The sequence below is a fragment of the Globicephala melas genome, chromosome 19 (assembly GCF_963455315.2).
Source record: "Globicephala melas chromosome 19, mGloMel1.2, whole genome shotgun sequence".
Classification (NCBI taxonomy): Eukaryota; Metazoa; Chordata; class Mammalia; order Artiodactyla; family Delphinidae; genus Globicephala; species Globicephala melas.
The window spans coordinates 39,823,973-39,848,204 of record NC_083332.1 but is presented as its reverse complement, the minus strand read 5'-3'; positions in this window follow the sequence as shown (position 1 = coordinate 39,848,204).

The window sequence follows — 24,232 nt, the reverse complement described above, 5'->3', positions numbered from 1 at the left end:
TTAATCTTTATCTTTGCAAAGTAGAGTTATTAAGAGTAGTACCTGTTGTGAAAATTAAGTAAACACATGTGGAAATAAAAAGTATGGGAAAAGATTCTATAGAGAGTTATGAATGCTAAGAATCATTTTAAAAATATTTCCTACCTGTGTATTTGTGGGTGTCAGTGGTGACAGAGAGGAAGCAGTGGGGTTATATATTCTAGGGAGCCTAGCCTTTCCAGACTATGTCAAGAGGTTCCCTTAATTTCTAGTTTATGCTTGGATTTGGCTACTAAGAAGCCACAGGAAGAGACCAAAGGGGAGAAAGAGAGGGGTCTGAGTATTTGTGATGGTTAAATTTTATCTGTCAACTTGGCTATGCTATGGTACCCAGTTGCTTGATCCAGTCTTATTCTAGATGTTGCTGTGAAGGTATTTTGTAGGTACAATTAACATCTACCATCAGTTGACTTAAGTAAATGAGATTAACATACATAATATGGGTGAGCCTCATCCAATCAGTTGAAGACCTTAAGAGCAAAAACTAAGGTTTCTTGGAGAAGAAGGAATTCTGCCTCAAGTCTACCAAAGAAATTGTGCCTGAAATTTCTGCCTGCTAGCCTGCCAAACGTATTTTGGACTTGTAAGCCACCATAATCGCATGAGCCAATTCCTTAAAATAAATTTCTCTCTCTATTTATAGAGAGAATATATATGTAGAGTGAGAGAGAGAGACTATATATGTATATTACTAGTTCTGTTTTTCTGGAGAACCCTGGCTGATACAGTATTAGTTCCACTGGCTCTGGCTTTCCTGCAGGGTCAGTATATGCGTTGGCATGGCTCCACTCTGTTCTGGACTCAGCTCTCCCATTGCGTAGCTCTCTTCCTCTTTATGTGTTGTTTCAGTTACTGCTTCCACTCCTTGCCCTTTCAGCACTAGTGACGGTAACAGAGCCCACTTTTTACTAGTCTGGGGATATTGCACTACATCTTTTGATTACCTCAAATCTTAGACACACCTTTGTAAAGAGTGCATTGATTTATCTCTTCTCAAATTGCCCTAGTTTGGGCACCCTAAGTATTTCCTACTTGGACCCTAAATGATAGAGCACTTAACAGAATTGTCAGAATAAAATAAAATCTCTGGAAAGTGCTGGAAAGTATCTGTCCTGTATTAAAGTATTCAGTAAAATGCAGGCCATCATTAACCTGATTGCTCCAGTTTAATTTTCATTACCATGACTTCCAGATAGTGCATTTCTGCACTGATAAATATCTCTGAACATATTAAAAATCCCTCCTCATCTTTCCTAGGTCCTGCTGAGTCTGTCTCCAGGGGACTCCAGCTGCATCTTGGCAGTCATTCAAAGGCTACAGCAGCCTCAGAGTCAAAGATCCTGCCTCTCCAGAGGCCAGGGTCACTTTGCTGTTCACACAGGGCCAGTTCCCTCCAGGCCATGTAAAAAAGAAACATCTTTCCGGAAGCAGAAATGGGGGGGAAAATCTTCTATTTAATTGTGTGGGAATGGAGGTGGTGTACAATGATCCATTCCATTTGGTTCAAGAAACAAAGCAAGTTGCACCATTTGGGGGAAGGAGCTCAAATAGTATTTTCAGTTTTGGTCCACCCCAAGTTTATTTTGAACTTAAATGTGACAATTCTTTAAAGATATATGTAGGAAGAATACATGTTTGTTCTTCCTCTTTATTCCTGACCCCATCACAACCATCACCACTTTCCCATCTGCCTTCCCAGGCTCTGATAACCATTATCCACACTGGAGCCTGAGTCATCTCCGTAGACCAAATACCGGCTAAGATTTCTCCCAAGCTTAACATTTATTGCTTGATTCCCACTGTTTATAGGATAAAATAGAAGTACTTCAGCATGAACCCCAAATATACTTGTAGCCTCATGTTTTGTTAAACTCCACCCCTTAGAGTTCCCTGAGCATCTGGGTGTGCTTTATACTGTTATTTTGTTGTCTGCTTGTTTATATATTTCCTTCTCCTTTGTCTTGGTGCACCTTCCCTTCATCCATCCCTGGTTTAGACAGCTCCTACTGTTTTTGTCAAGTTTCAGCTCAGTCAGAAGGAAATCTCACCTGTCCCTCAAATCCAAGTAGATTCCTATTTTCTGAGTCCCTGCACAAACCTATATCACTACCTCTGCCACGACAATGATATCCTCGGTTTACCTTCCTGCATTGTGCTCCCGTCCATTCTGGGTGTCACAACTGTTTTGGCCTAGATTAAGTGTTTGATAAGCCTTGGCAAATGAATGGACAAATAAATGAATGAACACACAAGTGGGCCAAGAAATGCAAACCCATATTGGCTCTTGTTATTATTGTTATTATCATTGCTTTTATTAAATTTAGTTTTTTCCTCTCCAAAGCTCTTCATGGATAAAATTTTTCTGAGAGCCTTTGCCTCAGCCTAGTAACTTTCCCAGCACAACCCAAACCCCTCAGCTCATGCCTTACTCTATGGCCAGAGTTCCTGAAAGCTCTCATTTTCATGTCTTTGTTCATGATCTCCTTTAACTTAAGTTTCTTTCACCTCAAACTACATCTTTCAAAGTCTGGATGAAATCGATGAGTCATGAGACTTTACTATGTTCTCTAGTCACTATTAATCTCTGTAAAGTTTCTTATACTATTATAGGGGATATAATCTAATGATGACTAGAGTTGAGTGATGACTCAATCAACTGGGTAACTTTAACAGTGGAAAGTAGTTTATCCTCTCTGAACCTTTGTTTCTTCATCTGAAATGTAGTTGGTTACAATCTCCTTATCTTGCCTCTGAGTTATTAGAACTACATGCAAATAGGTGTGTGAAAGCAACTATTCAACCTTGGCACATAGGGAGGGAGGGAACATTTATTATGCATACATAACTTGAAATCAAATGATTCTAGAAATTCTCTTGTCAGTCTATCATGACTTAAATTTTCAAATAAGTATGCTTTTCATTTAAAAGAATTAGATATTCAAAGGACTTTACATTTTAAATGAGCTTTACATTAATAATTCTTTATAAATGTCTTTTCTTTAAAAACAGCAATAGAGTAATTGTGTTGGCAGCCCGCATTTTGGAAGTACTGGTCTCTTTGAAATGCAGTCGCCATCTGCTTGCTATTCACACTTGATTCCCACTTGCTGCTTGACCTCTTTTAAACTGGCACATCCATTTTCATCTTCAGATTTATTCATTTTATGAGGTCATTGTCTGCATTAGCAATGTGTCTAACCAGAGGGAAGTACTCATGACTAAGACAGGCCAAATCAGGAAATAGTGGTTCAGCATCTTCAGGGCTGATGGTGGGAAGAGGGAAAGAGGGAGGAGACAGAAAGATTAAAAAAAGTCAGAGGAAACAGGCCATCAGCCAAATCCACACAAAAAAAGATTGGACCAATTTGTCTGGAAGCTGATCAAGTTACAAAACCTTTAACCCAGATCACATTTAGGGCAGAGTTTGATGCAAAATGACAAATTATTTTGCAGGCAAAAGCAGCAGCTGATTAAGGTTTTTTTTGTTGATATCTTGCAGCCATTCATATTAATGCAACACAAAATGATTGTGGTTTCAACTATACTACTTTAAACTCAATTTCTTCTTTATTTGGAATCTAGGGAATGAGAACATCAGAAATTAAGCTCCTTTTTAGTCTTTCTACTTACTACCTTAGAATATTTCAGTATGCCCAACAATAAAATCTTGCTTTTGCAATTTTGGTAACAAGATGAAGGAAGAGGTGCTATTCCTGGGAAAAACAAACAAAGAAAATCTGTTTAAAAATAAATATATCATTCTATTCTTTCTATCTGCATCAAGCTAAACATGGTGATTTAGCAATTGGTTTTGTTAAATATAATTAATAAAGAAAGCTTATTGATGATCCTCCAGTAAGTTTTATTTTGTTTTAGAAAACTCTAAAAAACTGCCTGCATTAATCAAATCAGGTAATTTCTAAAACCTAGATGTTTCTTTTGGAAACTTATATATTCCTGAAATTTCCAAAATTGCTTTGTTTTTACATTTCAGGTCATCATTGGCATATTACTGTCAGCAGCAGAAAGCTTCTCTGAAAAAAAAGAAATCTTATGTAAAGCACAAATGTTAAAAAAAGAAAAAGATCCTATTGCAGTCAGAGCTATTTTAAATGAAATGGAGGTGTGCACCTTGGGATGCATCTATTTTGAAAACAGTTGAAACTCTATTTTATTTCTCTCTGAGAAGAGAACCCTAACCTAGAAATTCTACATGATTCTACAAAGCAGTTCAGCAATAGAGCAAATTTAGAATGTTTAACATCTAGTTTAATACTCTCCCCACATGTATTCAAAGGGAATTTCCTAGATCAAATTCATCAGACTCACCTAGAATGCATGTTAAATGTATGCTGAAGTATCCTGAGGCCCATCTTAGATTTACTGAATCAAAATCATTTAGAGTTTTGTATTTCATTAACTCTCAATATTACTTTTAATGTACATTAAAATTAAGAAGTCTTGTTCTTCTACTTCAACAGCATCCCCTTTAATTATTTGTTTTGTAGTCATTGCCTTAAACTTGCATTCATTCAGTTAATCATTCATTTCACAATTTTTTTAATGCTTATAATATGTTGAGTATTGTACCAGCTGCTGGCCATACAATGTTAAGCAAAGCATTCAAGGTCTCTTCCCTCAGGGAGCATAAAGTGAACATGAATGAAGTTACTCACACAATTTGAAAGATAACCAATAGAGTTCTTTACAGTATTTCTTTTCTGAGAAAGAGACTATTAAGAGCAGTGTCCGGAATTGAAGCATTTCTTTGATAGTGGTCTTCCTTCCTAGATTTTCCCAAGATAATTTGTAGCCATTTACATGGTGGTGCATAAAAATGGCTTTGCATTTATACTAGTTCCCACTGATTATTTTTTCTTTGTTTCTTCCTTTTTTTTTTTTTTTTTTGGTAGCCACCGAGAACTTGTCTCTTGGTAGCAGCTGCACTACATGAGTTACCATGGTAACAATGCATTTTGGGGGATAACAAAAGTAAATATGCATGTACTATGTCAGCACATCAGTTGCTAATTCCTGGTAGAGGTCTGAAATTGTGTACAGCAGGCTTTTGCTTTGAAAATGGTCCAAGTTTTTGTTTTTAAATATATTTTGTTAATTAAATAGTTGTAGTTTATTAGTTAGAGTCAAAAAAGACACTTTGTAACAGCTACTTAAAAGGGGTCTGAGAGAGAATAAAAATGTATCCTCTCAAGACAAAAATGGTTTAATGAATCTCATAGATGGGGCTAACTTAGGTATGGCAAAAAGATCAAAACGACATACAATTTTAAGTCACATGCTGAAAAGAGGCCTTTGTGTTGATCTCTTAAATTCAAGGAGCAAAGAAAAATACAGTAAATATTTATTATAAAAACATCTTATGTCAGAAAAATGGTCAAAGAATATAAGAGCAAAAAGGATCTTGTGCAACCACCAAGGTCCAAGTAATACAGTGAGTTAGAAACAGAAACCTAGCTTGTACTGATTCCTTCTCATTCTAAGTCTATTATTTAACTCCGGCACTTAGAGTGTTACCTTTTAGCAAATAGAGCATAATAATCGGGGGTCCCATTCCCAGTGGGTTCCTTACCCTGCGGCCATGACCATCACCTCATCACCTGTTACCTTTAATATTTCAAATTCTTTCCTCAGCCTTGTTTCTTGACCTCCCCGATCTATCTGTACACTTCCAGAGTAAAATGTCAGGTTCTCATAGCATATGGCATAATCTAAGCTATTTGTTTTGGCTTTCAAGGTCTTTTCTGTGGTGGACTTAGCCTTGTTCTGTAGGATAATCTACCACTATTTCTCCATTATAGCCTCTTTCCTCCACAGCTACCTAATTACTTGCTGCCCATGATCACTCCAGTTCTTTTCCACACTTCTCTTGTTTTCCTTAGTCAACCCATTTTTTGAACCATGCCACTGTGGACATCCTGGGAAAACTGTGCATTATTATTATTATTTTTTAATGTATTTATTTCTGGCTGCATTGGGTCTTCATTGCTGCACTCAGGCTTTTCTCTAGTTGTGGCAAGCGGGGGCTACTCTTCGTTGCGGTGCGTGGGCTTCTCATTGCGGTGGCTTCTCGTTGCAGAGCACAGGCTCTAGGTGCACGGGCTTCAGTAGTTGTAGCATGTGGGCTCAGTAGTTGTGGCTCATGGGCTTAGTTGCTCCGTGGCATGTGGGATCTTCCCGCACCAGGGCTCGAACCCATGTCCCCTGCATTGGCAGGCGGATTCTTAACCACTGCGCCACCAGGGAAGCCCAAAACTATGCATTATTAAGCATACTGTATAAGAACACCTCTTTGTTCTTGCTCCTGAATTAATCCCAGGTTCTAGCATGGCTTGCTATTTTTGTTTTTCAGATCTTGAGACACTTTGCACAACTCTCTCTTAACTTTTCACCATGTTCCAATTATGGGTTTACAACTGCATCTCTCCCTCCTGACTGTGCTCAGGAACAAGTCCCATGGTTGGCTCACCTTTATGTATCCAGGGAGTGGCCTGGGCCACAGAGCAAGTGATGGGGAATTACTGAATGAATAGCCAAACCTTCTGAGGTGTAGAATGATTGTTCTTGACACCTACGAAGCAAGAGGTTGTACATAGAAACAAACAAAAATTCTTTTATTCTCTCCCTTGCTATACACCTCAAGAGAGTATGCTGATGGGGAGGAAACAAATATTGCTTCACTTCTTCCCTCATCATAACTGCTTGTTTGTAATGAAACCATTCTCCCCAGGTCAGACTTACTGTAGACCTCCATGAAATGCACAAAGGAATGACTGATGTTGCTTCTTGTATAATTTGCATTACTAGACAATTGCATTGGTAAAGCCCTTTTTATAACAGAACTGATTTTCTACTCTCTATAACTGTAGATCCAAATTCTGCCATCTGGAAACACAGAGTTTAAATTTCCTCTCTTCCATGTAAGGACGTTAAAGTGTTTATTCATATTAATTATAACTGTTGTACAGACTACACTCTTAGCCCCATCAGGTCTTTATCACCAGGCTTAATATCTAGTTCCTTCACCATCCTGATTGTACTATCTGTAAGTAATACCCTTTGGCAGTGTCTCTGATTATCAGTTTTAGCTTCAGTGAAAAGTCCTGGAAATATTATTTGCTTTTAATAAAGAGAGGTAGAAGAGTATTATTATCATCTTTGATGACAACAACATCATTAAATAATAATAGCCCCTTACTGATTTTTTTTTTTTCCTTATGAGTCAGGGCCTGTGCTAATGGCTTTACATAGGGTGTCTCATTCAAATTTTAAAAAAAAGTCTGAAAGAGATATAATTACCCTAATTTAACATGAGAAAACTGAGGCTAATATTGAAATGTCTTGCCCAAGGCCATGACATTCTGAGTCTTCTAACTATAAACTATGGGTTGTTTCCACAGAAAATAAAAATCAACTCCTAGACATTCTTTATTTATACTACTTTTTAAAAAACTTTACCAAAACAAAGTCAACTACTGAATTAAAATAATTAAATTACTATATAGTTCAATCACGTAGATTTGGATGCCCAATTGATATCCAACAAGGACATGGATATATAAGGATACAAGGTAAACAAATGTTATATATACCTGGAAGAATGAATTCTGTTTCTTGATATATTATGGACTAAGTGAGGTTTGGCACATTACAGTTTGTATATGCTGCTGTCTTCTGTGGCAAAGGGCTTCAAAACACATATTGAAAAAATTATCATTTTGATGGTGCTGCAAAATACATTTTTCATCTGCAATATACTATGTTGTGATGACGACTAACCTATGAAACCTATTCTTGGAAGTCTGATTATCGTTTCAGGTGAAGCAGATGAAAGATAATTTTGCAAACTGTAACTACCATGTAATTTTAAAAGTTTTGAATCAACTTTGCCTTCCTGAAGTATTTCAAACCCAGAGGCAAGGAAATGATACCTCTTAAACACTTATCCTTTGCTCAGACCCAATGACGGCCTTCATCTCAAAAAATAAAACACAGTTAACATTTTTTCCCATTGAAAATGTATCATTTTCTTTTGAAACTCCAGCCTTTCTACTGGCAGGAGATAAGACTGAAGGCAACTCGCCCTACCTCCTGCAAAAAAGTTTAAACGTATGGGAATATTCAGAAAGTTCCATGGTAAGGTAAAGCAAGTCAGGTAAAGTTCTTGCCTTCCAATGGAAATCTTTTAGTGAGTAAGTTGTCAGAGATGGATAAATTAGTGAAAGAAGAGAAAAAAAGGGATAAGGTTACTAAAATAAACTGAGTGTTCTTTTACTCTCATTAAAACTAAGGCCTTAAAAATTCATATACGTATTTGTACCTTGGTGTACTTACAATTTCACATTTAATTGCAATAGATTCACACATTTCCCAGAGCTTTCCTATGTGCTTCCTGTGTATGTTCCAAGCAATTCTTTGCAGTAAAATATGTTTTATCATCCGTACTTTGCAGATAAGAAAATTAAAGGTCAGAAATGTTTTTGAACATACTTGAGGTCATCTAATCAACAAAGTTGGAGATTTAAATTTCAGGTTGTCTGATGGAACTGAATTCTCATCCATATATGCTATTTTCATTTTTAATTTTATAGATGTGCATATGTTTTTATGCTGTGTGTGTGTGCATATGTGTGTGAAGCAAGAAAAAAGATCTATGATTGGCAACGTTTTTGTATTTTATCCTTTTCAAAAAGCAGCGTATTAAGGGAGGAGGTAAAAGACCTATATATTGAAAACTATGATAGTAATAAAATGAATTAAACAAGACACAAATAAATGGAAAGATATTCCACGCTCATCAATTGGAAGAATCCATGTTGTTAAAATGTCCATACTGTCTAAGGCAATCTACAGATTCAATGCAATCTCTATCAAAATTCAAATGGCATTTTTCAAATAAATAGAACAAATAATCCTAAAATTTGTATGGGATCCACAAAAACCCCCAAATAGCTACAAAATTAAAGGACATTTTAACATCAAAGTGTCAGAAAGGCATTAATTTAAAAATAAAATTTGTTACTTCGGTTAAAGAAAGATATGTATTCATTATCACATTATAGTGGACAACTATTGCATTTCACTTCATACCTCCATGGCCCCACCTCTTACTCCAGCCACTACTATGGCAACCAGTCTGCTGGAGAACCAGGGCAGCACCTGCCTGGGGTGTTTGCCTCCTTTGTCTGTGTCTCAAACACCAAGGCACAGGAAGCCAGTACAAACTCACTTAGCACTCAGAGCTGCACAACGCAGAATCTTGCCAACTTTGAGTAGGGCCTGGAGTAAGCGAGAGCTTGCCAACAGGTCCAGATGGTGATGAGAGCAGTGCTGCCATATGAGCCAGCACCTCAATACAATTAGTTATTCAGGCTGAGAAAACCGGTGTGAGAAAGCCCCAGTAGGGGATCTCAGCTGAGATTCCTAGGACCTAGAGAAAAGACATGCCTCATACAGCGGAGAATGTCTTAGAATCTAAAAAGGAGCTCCTGTCATGCTGCTGGGCCCTTGTAGAGACTGAGAGCCTGTAAATGGGGGACATCAATGTCCATATGGATGGAGCTGCCCTTGGTGACTTGTCATGAGGTTAGCCTGGTACAGCAGCAATCTGCCAGGGCAGGCAATGGAAATATTATCCCTAGGGTAGGACCCAGCTAGTTCAGAGGGCATATATAAATTATATATACCTGTGGACCAGTCTCCCACATCACCTATTTTGTGTCTTACCAATGCCTGTCCCTCAACTCAAACACTCCCTTAACAAACACATCTTTGTTTGTACTTATGGCCAACTGATGGAGAAGGAAAACACCAGGGCCTGGTTCACAAATGGGTCAGTGTGATAAGCTGGTGCAAGCCCCAACTGGGCTGCTGCCTTACCAAGGCCCACCCAGGGGTCCTTGTCCGAAAGGACAGTGGTGAAAACCCTGCCAGTGAATGGAGCTTTGTACTGTATGCACAGTCATCAACTCTGTGCCAAGGGGCAAGTAGCCCAGGGTGAGGATATATAAAGACCCCTGGGAGAATGCTTGGTCTGTTAATAGACAGCCCAGAAGGAGCAAGACTGAACACCTGGAACAAGGAATTCTGGGCAAGAGGCATGTGACTAGTCTCAGAGGAGGTAGCACAATATGTGAAAATGTTCTTATCTCACATTGATGCCCACCAGAGAGCCACCCACTGATGAGAAGGCACTTGGTGGCTAGCAAATGAATATCTGTTCCTGTGGATATCAGCTAGCATTTTTCTCCAGCTACACCAGTGTTAGTTGAATGGCCATTGTGGCCAAACATCATGAGCCCCAACAAATAAGACCTAGTTACTAGGTGCACTCAATGCCTAACCTACAAGGAGCAGAGCCCAAGACTGAGCCCTCAAAAAGGAACCCTCTTTTAAATGGACCAGCAGCCACTTGATGGCAGTTTTAACTACATATTGGGTATCTTCTATACTGACAATGTAGTGATTCTTCACATAGAAGTTTGTCTTCTCTGCTTGCAGTGCCTATGGAAGCACCGTTATTTAAATACTTGCAGAATTCCTGGTCTGTTTGCATGATATTCTGCACAACATTTTCTCAGACCAAGGAGCCAGTTTTGTGGCATAGCAATAGACCCGTGACTATGACCCATTGGTCTTATCAGATGCTTCGTCAAGTAAAAGTAGACAACCTCAAAGAACAATGGGATTTGTCCACTGAAGCCTCAGCCAAAGCACCAGTTCAGAGATGAGTCTCTGCAGGATTTAAGTGCTGCACTCTAGTATGTGAGCTATTTGCTGAATCAACAGCTCCTATGTGGTGGTTTGTCCACAGCAACTAGAATACATAATTGCAGGAACCAGACTGTGGAATCAGGAATAACTCTTTTCACCTTTATTCTATTTGATCTCATTTGACCAATTTGACCTAATTAGGGGAAATATAAAAGTATGCTTGCCATCCCCATGATCTTAGGCAAATCTGTGTCAGTGGTTCTTAGTTTGGGCTGGGGGAAGGGATCACTTCCGCTAGAGGTGGCAATATGTTTTACCCTGAATTTGAAGTTAATACCACCACCCAATCACTTTGGAATCCTGCCAGTGGCCTAGCAGGCAAAAAAGAGGTAACTGCCCCTGATCAAAATGAACCCCAATCATGTCACTGGATGGTTTTGGTGCTTTCATGCTTAGTAATATCAAAGAGAAAAATTATAAGAACCACAGTTCAACGAGGGCAAGACAATCAAGGGCTCAGACTCCTCCCTGGGGATAAAGATTCTGACAACTACCCTAGAGTAGCAGAAGTTCTGGCCAAAGGTCAGGGAAGCATGAGAACTAGAATAGACTGATGATGAATTTTAATTACTATCTTTGTACCAACCATAGCAGTGGAGTTAGTAAATTGTTCTACTAAACCCCTGTAATGAGTCTTTGTAGAGACTAGCCACTCAGAAAGGTACTCTCCGAGAGATTTAAACATTAATTTAAGGTTAAAACATTGAAATTTAGGTGTGTCTTTTTAAGAAATAAGCATTTATGTTTATGTATTATTTTCGTTTTACTGCTTTCAGTGAAACTTCACTATGGATTCCACTCAGGTGTACTCCTAGGCTAGATCAGGGTAGTTTCATTCAGGACTTGGCAGTTGATAGGGTTTCTGGGTCTGTGTTGGCTTTCAATAGATTTTTGGAATGCTGCCCTCTTATGGATTAACCACATCATTGTTTGCAGTGGTAACTTTCTTTGTCTTGCCTTAGATGGTACTTAAAAATATGTGGCTAATGAATATTAGGATTTGGGAAAAAAGCTGTTACTGTAGATTCAAGGAGGATTTTGTGGACCCCCTTGCTGGAAGGATTTCATCAGATTCATATCATTAACAAATACTGGTGATTCTGTCATGTACCTGATGATGTGTATTCTGTCTCTCTTCATCTTTACAATGCTTTGAGTTGGCCATTATAATAAACATATCCAAAGCCACACATTCAGTTGCAGAATTGGGATTTGAACCTTCTCTTCGGACTCCAAGGACTACATTTCCTTTTACACGACCTGCTCTATCACTGGACCACTTTCTATCACCAGAGCAGAGGCTAGCTATGAGGCATATTCAGGGATGTAGAGAAGGTCGCAGTCATGCCTGAAGGGTATAAAACAAGGCTCGTGAACCAGAAAAATTACATCACATTTCATTTGAATACCTTGCAGGTCGCTATTTTATAGAGTATGTAAAGTGGCAATAAAAGATAATGGAGAAAATAAAGATAATTCATTTTCTCAAAGGCATTGATCATCAGGAGAGGTATATTTTCTTTCTCTCTTTGGTACCAAATGGGGAATTTGTTCAGTATTCTTAATTTACATAAAATATACAATATAGTTCGACACTTTAAGTGCTCCTTGCACTTAGTTCATGACTATAAAGTCGTTTCCAGAAAGGAGAAAGTTCTCTGTGTGTTTTATTTACATTTTTCCAAGTCCAACTTTGAAACCATTAAATGAATAATTCATCAGGCTTGATGTTTAACGACTTCGTACAGGGCTTTTTATTTCAGCTTCTCACTTGGTGCACACATTTGCCATAGACTCGTCACCAATCACTTGAGGACTCACTCTCTTTCCCCCATAAAACAAGAGTTGAAGCCCAGAAGAGTTTTCCCTCATTACGCATAGGCATTAGCCATTTCATATCATATTGAATGGACAACTAAGTCATGTTTGCCACCTTCCTTTAATATTTACCGTGGAAGTCAATTAGGTTTCAGTCACAATGATACAGCGCCTGTAATCCACACAGAAGCAGCTCAGTGGAGTGGAACAGCACGTGCAGAGAAGCAAAAATGCTTAAATAATGGATTTAATAGAGAAATGACTGAGAAAGTACAGGCATGCTTAGAAAGGGATGACTCAGCCTGGGTATAGGAATTTGAACTGCGTATACGTCTAGTTGCCAAATAACAGTCCAGCCGCACTAGACTTCAGAGGCCATTCAAAGAGACAATACTTGAGGGTTTTTCCCATTGATATTTCAGAACTACAAATTTATACCAGATATAGTCACACAAAGTATAATATAAAACGTTTTAGGTTTGGGTGTAGTCACATCAACCAGTAACACCAGAAGACAACATAGTGTAGTGGTATAAAGCCTGCACCCAACTCTGTTCTACACTTTACATTCAATTGCTGTGTGACCTTAGAAAACTATATGGACATCTCTGTTTCTTATTTTTCTCATTTAAAACAGAGTCCATGAAGAATAATATATTGAGCTGCTATGTAAAAAGGATGATGCATCTATGCAGAGTATTTCCTATATTTCTGGCACATAGGAAGTGCTCAAAAATAATAGCTATAAATCTATAACTGTTATCTGTCCTTTTATCAATCATGTTTAAGGTAGGAAACAAATAATTTGGGAAACACTGAAAGCCCTGCTTTTCATTATTTCTAGCAACTACAGAAAATGTGTCCAGCTGTTGGCCACACTCTCTTTCAGAGCCTCCTGTGTAATGGAGTTTTAAGAGAAGGTCATTGTTAAAACTCTAATAGAATTCCTAGTTTTACACAGAAACTGTATGGTACTTTTTAAACAGAAATGTGCAAACTCCTTGTGCAGATGCTGTGATCAAGTGGAAGAGACACAGGTATCTGAATTTTTACACAAGCCCTAAAGTAATTTTGACATGTATCCAGAATTGTGAGCAATTGATTATATCATGCCCCTTGTTCTATGCTGGGGTTTTCTCTGATACAGAGTTTGTTTTCAAACTCTGCAGCCTTGAACAGTGGGAATTAACACTGTAATCTTGTGCTTGAGCTCTGGCAGGTTCAAACACACATTTTCACACCTAATATGCGTCCTTCTCATTTGAATACCTAGCCCGAAAAAAAAGCCAAGCTGGAGCAAACCTGCAGAGAATACTATCCAGCATGTCTTAGTTCTTAATCTGGAGCACCTGAGTGAAAGTGATTTTTAAATGACATTTTTAAAAAGCCTTCAAACATGTTAGTCTCTCTTCTTGAGACACAGAACACTTAACATTCTATTAACTTCTTCCTGATTATTTCCTATATTTCAAGGTGCAGTTCACTAATTCCCTCCTCCAAGTAGTCTTTCCTGAGCTCCCGAAACAGCAGATGTCTCCCATGTTCTCCTTGTACCCTGTACATACTTCTGACTTTGTACTGATCACACTAAAACATAGCTGTCTATTTCTTGTGGGATTTTTTAGCTGTTGACTCCTAGATATTTGCACATAGAAGTTTGGGGAAGGAAGGAAGGGAGAGGGGGAAGGACCAGAAGTATGGGTTTACAGACAGCATACTTTTGAGGGAAAGCTCTATTCGTCATAAAGACAGTGTAGGCAACTATGGGGATCCAGGGTTAGAAAACGGAATATAAGTAAGTGAGCTCATTAACTTAAGCATGGACAATGATGGACTTTTTTGTACCCTTCTGATTGTATTTTTATGTGATTCCTTGGAAACATTTATGTCCACTCATTCCTCATACTTGTGATGAAGTACTAGATGCTGCTGGAGCAAGTGTGTAAGTGAATCCAGCAAAGACCTTTCAGAAGCCAACGTAAGCAACTCAGCAGGACCTCTGATGGATTTAAATGGTGATATTGCATACATCTTGTAGTTCAACTTAGCAGAAGCACAGATGCTTAGGCGTGGAAAGGAACTGAAAGGGTGGTCAAGAAGTAAGTGAGGACTCTAGTGTGGAAAGGGTAAGGAATTTGTAATAAGACCAATTTGAACTTAAATCTCAACTCTGCTTCTTTATAAGCTGTATAACTTCTAGCAAATTCCCTAACTTGTTTTAGCCACAGTTTTCATCTGCTGCAAAATAAGGGAAGTACAACAACCCAAAAAACTTCTTGGAAATGGAAAAAAAAAAATGTTTTTTTTTTTTTTTTTCCAGTATAACTGATAAAGGTTCTACCAAAAGTGATGATTGCATCCACTCCAGCAGTCCAAGGCAGCATACCATGAAATCAATGTCTAGGTGGCAGGTACTCTGGGCTCACAGCTTCCTTCCAGGACTCTCTGGCCAACCGTCCACATTTGGGGCCCTGGTATTACAAGGGCCAGACACCTAGATCCCACGGTAGTAAGCACCACCTCATAGTAGGCTCCAGAACGGGTAGCAGAGGAGATTGGTACCCACCATGTCACCCTTTGGCTTGAAAGCCTGGGCCGGAGTTTTGGCAAGAAGTCCCCCATTCCCCTCCAGGGTCAGCAGGCCTGACCCCACTGTTTTGAACTCAACTTGTTTATTCCCACTTTAGGGGCTCTGTATTAACTTTTCCCTCTGCCTGGATCCCTCTTTCTCCAGATGTTCACATGGCTCAGTCCTAGTTCTTTAGGCCCGAACTTAAATGTCCTCTCCTCAGACACCTTTTTAGATCTTAATCTAAAGTAGCTTATAAGCACTATCATGTTACAGGTTGTTGTGTTTTTTTTTTCACAAGTGAAATAATACTTGTGAAGTATGAGGCGTGTAGTAGAAAATCAGTAAATAATATTCTCTGATGGTTGATACATTAAATAATATCATCAGTCAACATTAGATGATATTGAATATCTACTACCCCCCCATCATTATGTGTGTATGTGTGTGTGCATGGAGAGAGAGAGAGAAACAGTTGGTCGAGTGTGTTTCTAACCCATCCTGTCCTTATGTTTAATAATGCTTCCACTTCATTTTCTCTGCCTAACTGCTACAAATTTTAAGACAGAGAGGGAGAGAGAAAGAGAGAAAGGGAGAGAGTTATGTGTAAGCTAAATGAGACTGATGGGGAAGATGGATTCCTGAATTGTTGCTAATGGTCTAGACATTTCACTGTTTTGTCAACAAAGCCCTATTGTTGAAAGCAATGTTTTCTCACTGTGTCAATATCTCTGCCATGTTGTGTTGATATTAATGGAACTGCCAGGAAAGAGATTTAATTAATCAGTTCCCAGAATAACTACTGTCAGCATTCATTTCCCAGCGGAAGGCATTCAGGCCAGCAGAGAGTGTCTCTCAGCACATGTTCAGGCACCTTAGTTATGTGGTGGGAACATATTTGTGTAAGTCTTACTGAGATGCTAAGATGAAAGTTTGGTCTCCCTGACCAATGGGCAGATTATGGTTTGTTCCATCAACAAATACATTGTGCTTCTGCTTTTCAGGAAAAGTACTTTGTAGCACCAGTTCTGCTCCATAATGGACCAGAGAATAATTACTTGCCTCTAGTGTTTAATAATACCTAGTTTCTCCTTCTAAAACAAAACAAACAACAAGAGCATAAACCAAACAAGAAACAAACAAAATAAATTGGTACTTGAATCTTCAGTCTGTTTTACATTTTGAAGATTCAAAGAAGGGGGCTTAGTGAGAAGTATGACGTTCAGATCTGTGCTCCCTCCCCATTCTTTTTTCTTTTTTTTTTTTTTTAAGGTACAAAACTGTATCTTTCATTCATTGCTTTTTAAAAATTTTTTTTATGTCAGTAGATAATAATGCCTCTTCAGCATTATTTTTATCATCTTCATACTCAGCTCTGTCCAAAAGAAACTGACTGAGTCCTGGTTGGGTCTGATGTATTATTGGGTCTTGCTCTCCTATCAATGAGATTGCAGGATAACTAAAAACAAGAGCCTGCCTTATTTGCATCAGGGCCCTTTCTACTCCTTTTCTTGGTACTCTCACCTGTTTGGTCTTCTGCTTCTGGTGCAAACCAGAGGCTGCTGATATCCAGAGTTGGAGAATAGGTATTCTTTAAGGCTTAGATTTATGTAAAAAGCCATACCCTCCAGCTCAGTCCACCAAAGCTCTGCATGAGGGTTCTCTGCAGAAGCCTGACTAATACTAACTACTATTTTGATTTTATATATTTTTCTGTGTCTCTTCCCCAAGGATCTCAAGAAAAGGAGGGTGGCTGGGCTAAGATACAGTTAGGTATTCCTAAGTCATCTGAATTCTGTTGATTATCATCCGTAAACTTACAACATAAAAAATGCCAAAAGAATTAACTCTTTAAATGAAATGACCCCCTCTGACTTGATTTCAGGAGTTATTTCTTAATTATTAGAACTCATTTTGTCTTAGTGTAAACTTCTAAAGTTAAAACCTTCACACAGACCCAAACATAGTTCCCAGAAGGAGACGATCTGTTACATGCAAAGAAATTTATTGAATCTAAAAAAAATTTATTAATTTTTGGAGGAACACTGAGAACTCAACTTTTATTATTTTTCATTTAAATCATTAATATGAGCACATTTTAGTCATCCAGTGACTCGCAGCAGGATGTAATGAAAAAATTTTCCTGTGCCATCTGTGAAAATAAATGCAAACCGAGGTCCCACAATAAATATATGCATCTTTGAATATAACTAAAATATACCCTATAAAAATAGATAAATGAGAGCAGCAATTGTTTCTGTGGTGACTGCTTCACCAAAGCTGTGTTTATTTTTCTGTCTTCCTTCAAATATTCTCAAATCGTAAAAAGTGATTCTCCGAGGCCCCAAATTTCATATGTTCCTGATGTATCTAAACTTTGCATGGTGGTGATATAAGTGCATATCATTATACGTTGAAATTTACTTGGTAGGAGGAGACAAGAAATAAGGAAGAGTCAACTTAGTGTTGCTAATCATCTGTGGAGCTGAAGGTTGAAATTGGCAGGAAATCATAGGTACCAGGAACTATAAACCAAGGCACTGGAAGAGAGAAATTTGAAATAAATAATCTTTCAAAGGTATAGTATGGAGGCTTCTCTCTAGGAACTGTTTTATATGTGATGCCATTTCAGGAGAATCAGTTACTAAAATCATGGAAGAAAATAACCTCTTTGAATTGTTGTGATTCTACAAAGGCATGAACCCTTAGGTGGGGAATATGGAATATCACTGGTGGGGTATGGCTGGTACACACCAAAGGTCTTTTCCACCGTCATATTAAGTAACCATACCTATGGGAACACCACAAAAAGGAAAATCAAGGCAATAACCTGAGCACACTAGTCAAGTAAATATTTATTCCCCATGTGTTCATAAGTGAGGAAGAATGTAATTTTCTTTTTTTTTTTTTTTACTTTTAGCATCTCTTCATGCAATACTTTTTCAAAATCAAAAGTGACACTCAATACATTTCACTTGAAGTTATGTAAAGAAACTTGGACAAAACTTTTACACCCCTTATATCTCTATTTTTACTGAATCCAAATCCAGTAGTAAGAATCAGCATTCGAGGTCCTGCCTCATGAATTCAGCAGGCAATATACAAGATGCTGAGTATGCATTGATGAATGACAACCTTCTCAGACTTGTCAGTCTAATGAAAGCAAACAATGAACAAGTGTACCAACAAACACACATAGGATTACAGTTTAGGTAACATGCTCAAGAGGAAACACATAGGATGTAGTAAAGGGAAACAGGACAAAAGGGGAATATGGTTAGATGGACAGAGAATGATCCCCTGAAGAGGCCTTTAGACTGAAGGCATGTTGATCAGGGATTGGGAGACTAATAGGTGCCCAGCCTATGTAAGAGCTAAAAGAAAACCCGTGTAGGGAAGAATGATATGAAGTGAAAATGTACATCATCAGGGTTCGGACCTTATAGGACATGAGAATCAGGGTATTAAAAAGGAGACTGGTCAACAGGATCAATAGAACATCTCTATTTTAGTGTAAATGCAATGGGAAGTAAGGAAGCGGCACGATTAAATAGATATTTTAAGAACAAAAGAAGGTAGGAAAGAGGGGAGGAAGAGATTGAAGGAAAGAGAGAGAGGGAGGGAGGGAAGGAAGCACTAAGGAAAAAATCACTCCAGATGCTTTGTGAGAAAGAATTTGAAGGGCATTAGAATAGAAGCAGGATACAGGCAGACTATACTGAAAACTTTCGTATAAATAACGAGGCTGGGTTGGACAAGAGCAGGGTTAGTGGACAGAGAGAGGAATGATGCCTTTGAAATATATTTTGGAGATGAAAATGGATTGACTTATGATTGGGTTGGCCATGGATGTAAATGGAGTCTTGAACAGAAGAGTTTATTTCCTCAGAATCCACTGATGGATGCACCCAAACATTTATGATTCAAGGAACACTTACTAAGTTTCTTATTATGCCATCCATTGACAAAACAAGTTCACTTACCGGTAAAATCAAAACTCTGCCTATGATGGTATGTTGTCAGTATATCTGATTTACAAGTTAGGAGGTAGATGTATCATCTAAGACATCACAGTTAGCAAGTGAGAGACATAAACTGGATTCCAGGTTGATCTACTAGGAACTTCAGTGATTTTGCTCCTGCTGAATTTACTTTGGGATCCAACCAACCTTTATTCATAAACTTCTCTCTGACCCCTTCTTATTTACCCTTTCATTTATTCTTCTTCTGTGGCATGGAATACCATTCATACTGTTTTCTCATTATGTAGCAATGGGCAAGGGTGTTATATCTCTGTCATGTCTCCTAATATAGCCTGGTCACCTGACTAAGGCAACAGTAGGTACAAGAAAAAAATGTATATTGACTGAGTATCTGCTGAGGGCCAGATGGCAAACCTGGCCTTTGATTTACAGTATTTCTAATGATCACCACAGACACGTGCACACATGCACACGACCATACACATAGACATACATACACACGCACATTTGGACTTCCAAATGAGGTGAGATGCAAAATATATGCAGAAAGGGCCAAACTGTGGCTGGAGACAGATGACAGGGTTATTCAAAAGATAATCAGAACAATGGCTGGCTGAAGGTGGCCTATCGTAAAAGTCACACTTTAGAAAGTTAATCTGGGACTTCCCTGGTGGTGCAGTGGTTAAGAATCCGCCTGCCAATGCAGGGGACACGGGTTTGATCCCTGGTCTGGGAAGATCCCACATGCCTCGGAGCACCTAAGCCCGTGTGCCACAGCTACTAAGCCTGTGCTCTAGAGCCCATGAGCCACAACTACTGAGCCCACGTGCCACTACTGCTGAGCCCACGTGCCACAACTACTGAAGCCTGCGTGCCTAGAGCCCATGCTTCACAATGAGAGATGCCACTGCAGTGAGAAGCCTGTGAACTACTCTACAGAGTAGACACCACTCTCTGCAACTAGAGAAAGCCCGAGCACAGCAATGAAGACCCGATGCAGCCCAAAAAAAAAAAAAAAAAGTAAATAAAATAAATTTAAAAAAAGAAAAATTAATCTGAGATTCCCACTAGGCTTTTTTAAGAAATTAATTCTGAATTTTATAAGGAAATGCAAATGACAGGATAACCAAAACTGTTCTTTTTTTTTTTGGAAAGAACAAAATTGAAAGACTTAAACCATCAGCTTATAAGAGAACAATGGAACAGAGATGTGAGCATCCTGAAATTGACCCACTTATATATGGTCAATTGATTTTCAACAAAAATGTCAATGTAATCAAGTGGGGATAGGATAGTTCTTTTCAATAAATAGTATGGAGATAACTGGATACTATATGAAATAAAATGAATGTGGATTCTTTCCTGGCACCATATGTTAGAAGAAGAAGAGGGAGAAGAAGAAGGAGAAGGGAAGAAGGAAGAGTAGAAGGAAGAAAGAGGAAGAGGAAGAAGAAAGAGAAAAAGAAGGAGAAAATGTTTATATCCTTGGGTTAGGGAAAGATTTCTTAGGTAAAACTCAAAAAGCACAAACCATACCAAAATATGACATATTGGATTTAGTTAAAAGTAAAATATTTTGGCCTTTGAAAAACATCCTTAATAAAATGAAAAAGCAGATTACAGATTGGGAAAACAAATTTGGAAAATATCTATCTGGCAAAGGAATTGCATCCAGAATGTATCAAGAATACTTACAACTCAATAAACAGACTAACATCATGTTAAAATAAGTGGACAAATATTTGAATAGGCATTTCATAAACGGGACAATGAGGATGTTAAAAACACTGCATCATTGTAGTGCATCAGTTGTGCTACATCATTGGTCATTAGGGAAATGAAAATTAAAACCACTATGAGATGTGGCTGCACACTGAGTAAATAAACATTTAAAAGGCCAGCAACATCAAGTGTTAGTAAGAATGTGGAACAACTGACATTTTCATACATTGCTGGTGGGTGTATGCACTGAATTGTGTTCCCCACCACCACCAATTAATATGTGGAAGCCCTAACCTTAAGTACTTCAAATGTGATTGTGTTTGATGAGACGGCCCTTAAAGAAATAAACTAAGGTAAAACGAGGTCATATAAATGGGTCCTAATCCAAGATGACTGATGTCGTCATAAAAAGAGGAGATTAGGATACAGACACACACAGAAGAACAAGCATAAGGAGTCACAGGATAGAGACGGCCATGCACAGAGGCCACAGAACAAATCAATTCTGCTGATGTCTTTACCTTGGACTTTAACCACCAGGACTATGAGAAAATAAAATTTTGCTGTTTAAGTCACCCAGCCTATGGTACTTGGTTGTGGCAGCCCGAGCAAACTAATACAGTGGGAATGCAGAATGGCACATCACTAAGGGAATTCGCTTGTCAGTTACTTAAAATGTTAAACGTGAATTTAAGATATGACCTAGCAATGGTACTTCTGGGTTGCAGGCTTTCCTAGGATAAGACAAATTTTCACATACAGAACTCTGTATGTATGTTATTAGAAGTATTGTTCATAATAGCCAAAAACTGGGGCTGGGGGGAAGGGGAGGAAGGGAAAAGCTGTCAACTGGTGGAGGGATAAACTAGCAAAATGTGATATATCCATACAGTAGAATACATTCAGCAATAAAAAGAAACAAACTATTGATACAGGAGACACTAATAGGTGAATCTCAAAATCATTATGCTGAATTAAAGTCAGACACAAAGGAAATTCTAGAAAAGGTAAAACTGGAGCAACAGAAAGATTAATGGTTGCTTGGGGCTGAGGTGTTGGGTGGGACGCTGCAGGGAGTAGCTAGAAAGGGGTACAAGGGAACTTTCTGGGGTGATGGAAACATTCCAAAACTTGATTGTGCTGATGGTAGCAGTTACCAGACTGTTGTCAAACTGTACAAAAAATTGGGTGAGTTTCGTAGTTTGTAAATTATACCTAAATAAAGTGGTGAAAACAAACAACTTTCTTCTCCAGTTGTTAAAATATCTCCCAATAAGTTTGTTGTGTGGCAAGCTGCAGACAGGTAAGAAGGCCGTTGAAGAATATACTGTCCAGTCTAGATGCCCTTAACTCCCCAAATAGAATGAAAGCAAAATCAGTGGAATTTGAGAATTGTACGTAATCAAATTCAAATTGTGAGGGCTAAAGCAATGTTGGTTAAAGAGATCCAGGAACATCGAAGAACAACCATATGGCTCTGAGATAATGCAAAGGATCAAATTATCTGGGTTATTTGTCCTGCAGTCATGTGTTTGTTTTTTTGGGGGTGAACATTCATTTTCTTTGGAATTCCCAGTACCTATTGGCAAAATGGGTAGGATGAACTTAGATACATTTCTATGTAACTCTGAGTTTTAGAATTATATATAAATATATGTCCATATTTCCAATGTCTTCTCGGAATACCTAAAAAAAAAAAGATTTCTGAAGAATGAGAAATGTACACTGGGTCTTGAATCATGGAAGTGATTGGAATGGATGAAGCTGAGAGAAGGGGCATCCCATCCTAGAAATGCTTCCTGTAAAGGTAGAATTACAGTGCTTTTCTGAATACAGAATTAAAATGTATATTTAAGGTGCAGTTCTAAAAACTTACTTCTTGTAATTATCTTTCATATTTGTATGATTTACCACTTAGAAAGCACTTTGCCATTGATCTCAGTTTATATTTATTACAATCTGAAGAAGTAGTTAATAGTTTCCCCACTCTACAGATGCACATCATAGAATTCAGGTCATTTGCAAAAAGTCACATGACTTGAACATGGCAGAAATATGACCTAGGGCTAGCTGAGCTTCTTGATGGCAAAAACAGGGCTTTGTTGTTTCGAGCATAGTACTCTCAACTGGGAGAATCTTGTGACACCAATTCTCCTTCTGTCTAAGGTGCTCTTAAAATCAGCCTGATACACATACAGAGGTTAAGTCTCTCTCATTTTACATGAGTAATATTGTGGGAGGAAATATAAAATATTGCTGAATAACAGGTGTATCCTGCATTCTATAGCCAACCTTGTTTTCCTGTAATATATTCTCACCGGGAAATGCAACACCTGCAATGTTATATTTGCACACATAATTTTATTCTTTTCACTATGTATCAAATTCATCTACAGGGCTCATCAATATGCCAATTTAAATTATAGACTACTCTAGCCTTTGTTTTGTACAGAAGCATTTCCCTGTACAAAACTATCAGTCAAAAGTTAAATTAGGGTCCAAATTCATTTTTAAAAGGCATAGCCAGCATATGATTTTACTGAATATCTTTTTGTTGATGAATCTGGATATACTATGTATGAATGACTTATAAATAAAAATAAGGGTGAAATACACGGATACACATCAATATGTGAACCAAATTGCAATGAATGTACATATTTTTATTATTGGTACTTGAAGAATTTTTTTTCATTTAATTTTAGTGAGTTTCTTGTTCTCAAAGTGAGTGGCCAAAAATCACTGGTGTTTTATATGCAAGATAAAATCTATTCAGTATTTTATAGAAATTTCATAAAAGAAGGCAATTTATTAGCCACACTTTTTGATGAGCAATACTTCCTTAATTCTTTTAATATTGTAATCATGAGAACTGTTATCCCTGAGTAAAAAAATATTTGGTGAGTTTGAAATTGTGAAGCAAAGTAGAAAAGAAAAGAACAACTAAAAATGATATATTAGACTATATTCACAGACCCATGTATGCACGCACTCACATTCTTATATATTTCTTCTTTCTTGTAGTTTGCTATTTCATGTGACTTCTTTTCTTGTGATTAAAAACACAAGCTAAAAAAAGCCTTTCAAATATAGCTTCTTGTCCTTACCTTTCTGTAACTACACTGTAGTGTAATTGCCTATTTATTCTACAAAGGTAAAGACAACACCTAAGAAAGATGTATGGATACTTCTTGGGATAAAGACCAAGCATTGTTCATCCTTTTATCTCCAACACTATTAGATTTCCTGACATGTAGTTACAAAGTTCAATAAATTTTTGTTGAGTGAAAAAAATGCATGCATAAATGAA